Source organism: Labrus bergylta, chromosome 2 (genome assembly GCF_963930695.1).
Source record: "Labrus bergylta chromosome 2, fLabBer1.1, whole genome shotgun sequence".
Classification (NCBI taxonomy): Eukaryota; Metazoa; Chordata; class Actinopteri; order Labriformes; family Labridae; genus Labrus; species Labrus bergylta.
This window is the reverse complement of record NC_089196.1, coordinates 19,431,985-19,438,010: the sequence shown is the minus strand read 5'-3', so window position 1 is coordinate 19,438,010 and position 6,026 is coordinate 19,431,985.

Here is a 6,026-nt window from a genome sequence, read left to right as displayed (position 1 = left end):
TAAATCAAATGTCTTGCAAAGCTTCACAGCAACTCTGACAGAGCGGTTCCTTGTGTGAAAGCAAATTAAAAATTCCGTTTGCATGAGATTTCACACTCATGTGGCTCAATTAAACATCTTTTCAGTCCTGTGTAAGCATATACAGGCTGTTTGTGACATCATATTGTGGTCAGGAAGCAACTGATCCAATACATAATAACAAACGAGCAAATTGTGCACTCATTAAGCATCCAAAAGTAGATGTATTTCTTATTTTAAAAAAACAACAACAACAAATGTTTATTAGACTTGTTCTTTCTTCTTCTTCTTTGTTCTTTCGGTAACCGCACAGCTTTGAGGGGTATGTACTGTAACACAACAACTTCGTCACATTTCAACTGGAAAACCAAAACATCGGCGCCTTTCCTCCTGTGATAAAAGAACCCTCATAAAATAAACGACATAATGAATAAACCATGAGAAGAGAACATAAAGAAACTGCTGGCAGCTGCAGCTGGCTCATCATCAGAAATGAATGATGCACCTGCTTCCATCAAGTCCAATTCTGATGGCTACATTTAGGTCCCCAGACCCTCACCCACATGATCAAACTGACCTTGACATATGGGTCAACTTAGAATGACATCTATGATCATCATAATAATATTTGATTTTCCGGAAGTCTGATGATTACTCTTCGTCTTCCCTGAGTGGTAGCCTTAGTTGGACAGACATGATGCGCCAAATTCTAAGTATAAAGTTGCATAACATTAGATGCCCCTTTGTTGTGCTGCATAGAGCCTATATATTTGTATAACATCCACCTAAAAACAGATGTTCTCATATTTCTTTGAAGAATATATATGGTTGTAGATAGCCCTAGAATTAAGGTATGGATAAGTTAATGGACATAGGACAATGAGTCTGAAGAACCTTAAATTCACCATAACTTTACTAAAGTAGTCACTTTTGGTCCAGTGTTTCTACTTTGAACATTGTTTTAACATTGTGTTTAAAAAAAGTTAAAAGCTACTGCCATGACTTTTAACTGGTCAGTTCTGCATAATTATTTTACTGCCTGTCTCTGCTGCAACCAGATCAGTGTTAGACGAGGTAATTAACAACAAGTAGACCGGAGGAGCCTTTGTTAACATTTTCACAGGAAAGATTCACACTGACTGATATGTTTGACTGTTATAAGGCAGCAGGCAGGTGTTATTTTATCAATGAATACTACCCATGTAGCAGAAAGATAGGTGATAAAGTCTCACTAAATGAGTTTATAAAGTTAGCTTCAATTGGGCAACCAGAAAAGCTTGAATTCAACTTTCTTCCAGTGGGTTATGTGAATCTTTCCTAAGCTTCATCTCTGGCAGAGAAAGCAAAATGTATTTGAGCATCAACTATGTTTTTGCGACTTTGTCAACTGAACCATTTCTTTAGTCCAACTTTGAACACCAATAACAATCAAGAACGATTCATCCAGCTGTAAGTGTGTTTTTTTTTATTTTTTTACATTTTGAAATAATTCTGATGCATCTTTATGTCAATTTGCCTGGCTCCAGGCCAGTTTGCATTTAAACCCTGCTTTCCATCGTTGTTGTTTTAGAGTCACCCTACCGTGCAAGTTCCCTAATGTTTTGTTCAATCATCATATTTCAACAGTGTTTGGTGCAGAGGTATGAAATATCTGCCTTAAGCTTCACAGTTGATCCTGACCAAAGATATGAAGTATTGACTAAACAATCTCCCTCTTTCCCATTTCACAGGATTTGTAAAATGAACTAAAAAGAAAAACAAGTTTGAAACAGTGCAAAATCTGTGCTTTGTAGTGCTAAATCATTGCTGCTTTTTGTGCCCAGACTTAAAAAAAGAGATTGAAGAAAGAAATTGCCTCATGTTTTTAACTTTCTTACTTTTGGCTGATTCAAGAATTGCTTTGTGACAAACTTTTGGACAAAAATATGGTAAATATCTGGAAGAGAGGTTTATAATTTTAACACTGCATTTTTAGTTTCAAGCACACAAAGTCTACAGCTGACTCGAGTATAGAGAAAGTAAAGTGGATCTATTTTTCTAAGGATCCCTATTCATTTGTGGTCCACAGTTACTTAAATCAATACAAGTGATGACTTCGATCTTCCCTAAATGGGTTTGTACTCTGAACCTTTGTTTGCTATCATTTACTGTGGATTATAATGACTTGAAAAAGCCAATTTAAACAGTTATTTCTCTATCCGTGAAATGTTAGATTGAAAGAATATACTTGTACTTATCTCAGAACCATCGTTTTCATCTTTAGAGGCTAAACAGGCTCATCAGTACTAGATGAGAAATGTCTGTGAGAACCCGATCTTTTAATCCCTCACTCTCTCATTGGGAAATCAAAGTGTGGCCAGTGACTGCTAATGTGCCAGCTGAAAACAATATGATCTGATGCTGCAATATGCAATCAGACAAATTCCAGTAATGTCATTTCTGAAAATCTGCTGCATGTTTAGATCACACAACCACAATCAGTATGCAGCCTGGGCAGTCTAATTTGATTGGCAAACACTAGCTGGCCCCTTGACGATTCTTAGTGCAAATGTGTTTCGCACCTTATAGGGAACTGATAATGATCTGCTCAGATGCCCAGGAGAGTGGACAACCAAAATAACTGGCTGAAAGAAGAACGTAATGTATTTTTATTTGTGATGGAGTTTCATTTGGAACATGTGCATGTGTAAACACACGTTTATGCACCAAACTAGCAAACAATCAAGCAATTAGCGTTTAACAGTCAGTGTTTTCCTGCATGAAAATTGTTTTTCTTCTCATGAGAATATTTGCATTCAGTGTAAATTAGTTTTTTCTTTTATGCTGTGGAAGAAGCCGTGAACAAACTTTTACTTGCTCTCTTATTTTCTCTTTCTTTCTCCCTTTCATACATTAATTCAATTACCACTGGTGCTGCACCATATCACCTTAGCTCCAGTGCTTATTTAGGCACGGTAGAGAGGAAAACATGCTCAATTGCCCATTTTCAGAAACTTCCTCTAAGGGTTCATATGGCTCCTCGATATCATCCTGAGTGTTGAAAAGATTTCCTTCCTCTAGCAGCAATTGAGCCCATGCCAGAATTTGAGAAATGATCAAAATCTGTGTTTCCACTAGAAGTACCTGAGATTTTTTCAGCCTCAGAATCTACTTTCCATGAAATGCTAAAGTTTCCTACAGCTCGTTGTTGCATTTTCAATGAGGTCTTAAAGGTCCCATATTATATTATATATTATATTATTATTATATATTCTGGTTTTATATGCTCTTTAGTGTGTTTTCCAAGTGTCCTGTGCATGTTTAGGCACATCTATGTGCAAAAATTCAAAGTCCATGGAAAAGCGGCTTCTCCTACGTCCTCCTGTTAGCTGTAGCATTAGCTGCATGTAACGCTCGGTTCTAGCCCCCCTTGAAAAAAATTTGTCAGTGCGGCATCATTGTCAGTGAGATCACTGATCTAAGTCCATTGGTTCGTTGTGGCAAGCCCTGCAGCTCATGTTGAAATTTGCGAGAAGCGTGCTGAGCAACTGACCAATAACGACAGAGCGGATCGGCAGACCAATCAGAGCAGACGTGGGGTCTAACAGTGTGGGCTCAACAAAGTGTAGCTGACGGACTCAGAGCGTAGAGGGAGCAAGGAGGAGCAGTGCATGAAAACAGACACTTTTTTTAAACTTTAGCTATTGTGAACGTACAAAAGTAGGTACATAGATTAAATATACGAACCCCAAAAAGGGCGTAATATGACCTCTTTAACACACAAAGATTAAGGAAATTGGTCTGCTGACTTGCCAAAGATTGTTCTGAATACTTTAATCTTTCAACCAATTAGAAATCTTTAGCACTGCGACTCACTCCTTGAGTTCCAGAAAGTTAATGAAGTACTACTCCTCTTACAGGGAGGTAATTAGTCCTTAGGACTTTATCTGGAACCTGTTCACTGCAGTTAAAATGCACTGAGTACCCCCTGATATTCCTCTAAAAGTTCATGCTGGGGAAAAGGATTAATCCCCTCCTTGATGCCTAGTTCCTGGAGACAGTTTTCTGTGGTCGTAACAAAGCTTTGGTCAAACCTTGGCTTGGTATTTTTAAAGAAGCATCAAAATATCAAAAGAAAAGCCCTCTGGCTTTAAAAGGGAGAAAGATTGTCCCTGGATGCATGAAGGCACCAATGATTCCCAAAACCTGTTGCCTATTGTTGTTGTTGTCATAAAGTAACCACGAGTCACTGATCCCTCAGAGAATTAAGAGATAAATATGGCTTCGTTTCTGAAAAAACAAAGCTTTTTACTTTGGTGCGCCATCACCTCCATGTAGAAATATTTAATACCTCTTCTTCTTCTTCATTCATGATTTCTGTATTCATAAAGAACTTCCTTTTCTGACCTCCATTGATCATCAGGTCCCTCTAATGGTTCGCTGGTCATTGGAGGCTGCTCACTGGGTGTTTTTCCTTTTTTCTCCAAGGTGTTTTATGTTGCGCACAAAAAAGATAAATATCATGTCAGTTTTTCTCTTTTGATTACCTTATGTTCACACAAGAAAATGAAATACTTTTCCAATGTCCTTCCCCCCTGGGAATGACAAAACCGTTATTCATTCTAGCAAGGGCTTGTGCTACCATGTGAAACCATGTAGAGCATAACATGCTGAAAAATGTATGGGGCAAGGCAGAAAAAAAAACGGTCTTCTAACATCATCTTCATAAATCCCTGGTGTGCAGATATCTGCAAAGGCAATTACTTAGTTGCTTTATTTTATTGCTTACTAATTGCTTAACTTGAATTGAGAAATTTCAGCTTGTCTTGTACACTCAGCATGCACAGCATGTTTATCAGCTGCTTGGATTTCTTCTTTTTATCTATTTTTATTTCTGGCATCAATAACCTGAAGCATCATCATTTTACTTTTACAGTATGTGATTCCACAGGACTGTTATAGTTTCAAACATTATTAATCACATTTTTGATTAAGTATGCAGAATTGACATCTGTGACATTGAAATTGTATTTGAGGCAAGAGGGGAACATACCGGTACATCAAAATGAAAATAATAGAAAACTGTGCAATGTAATTGATAGAAATAGATGGTAATACAGAAAGCACCTTAAATGGAGATTTTGATGTTTTTTTGTGAATCAGAGCAGTATGACACCCCAAGGGTGGAAAGCCCAAATGTTGTTGTCGTGTCTTAGTCCATGAAGTCATGTTACCATCGCAAATCTAATTTCATAACATTGTGACGTGAAACATTCCCCGGGGAAGCCCACAACAATTGAAAGGTAAACAAACGGCATAAAACGGAAAAAAGGTAGACACAGTAAAAAAGCAGGTGAAACCACGCTCTCTTTATAGTCTACTAAAAAAGTATATTTGGAATCTACAGCTAATTCAGAAATCTACTGTGAGGCTTTAAACAAAAATAAGAGAGAAAGAGAGCATATTAGTCCCGTTATATTTATATAAGATAAGATAAACCTTTATTTATCCCACAATGAAGAAATGTATGTATAGGCCTATATTGAGTAAAACTTTTTATAAGCGCCATGGCTGTGAGTGAGTAAAAGTAAAAAACGTAAAATGAGCTCTTGCTACATGACATCATGCAGTCATGGTTACAGAGAAGTTGCAAAGTGCTGTCCCATTTGTATTTAACCATTGGAGCCCTCACAGCCTCATGCACTCAATCACTTTCCAGGTGATGTCAATTAAGTCAATAAGGGGTTAGGGAGGACATTGAGATTCAGCCAGTGTTTCACTGCACCCTGAAGAAGGCACAAGCCGATACGCGTTGGTGTTTTTTAATGTTGTAGCCCATTGAATTAAAGGCCTTTATATTTTTCAACCATCCTGAGTGCCTGGACCTGGATTATTTATACCAGTGTTTTTGAGAAAATGAGGCAGATGGGGTCCAAAACACCAAGCGGGGCAAAAGGGCATCTACGAATAGAAAAAGGCAATCCAGAGATTCAACAAAACCATCACTTTCTATAGATTTTAATCTTAAA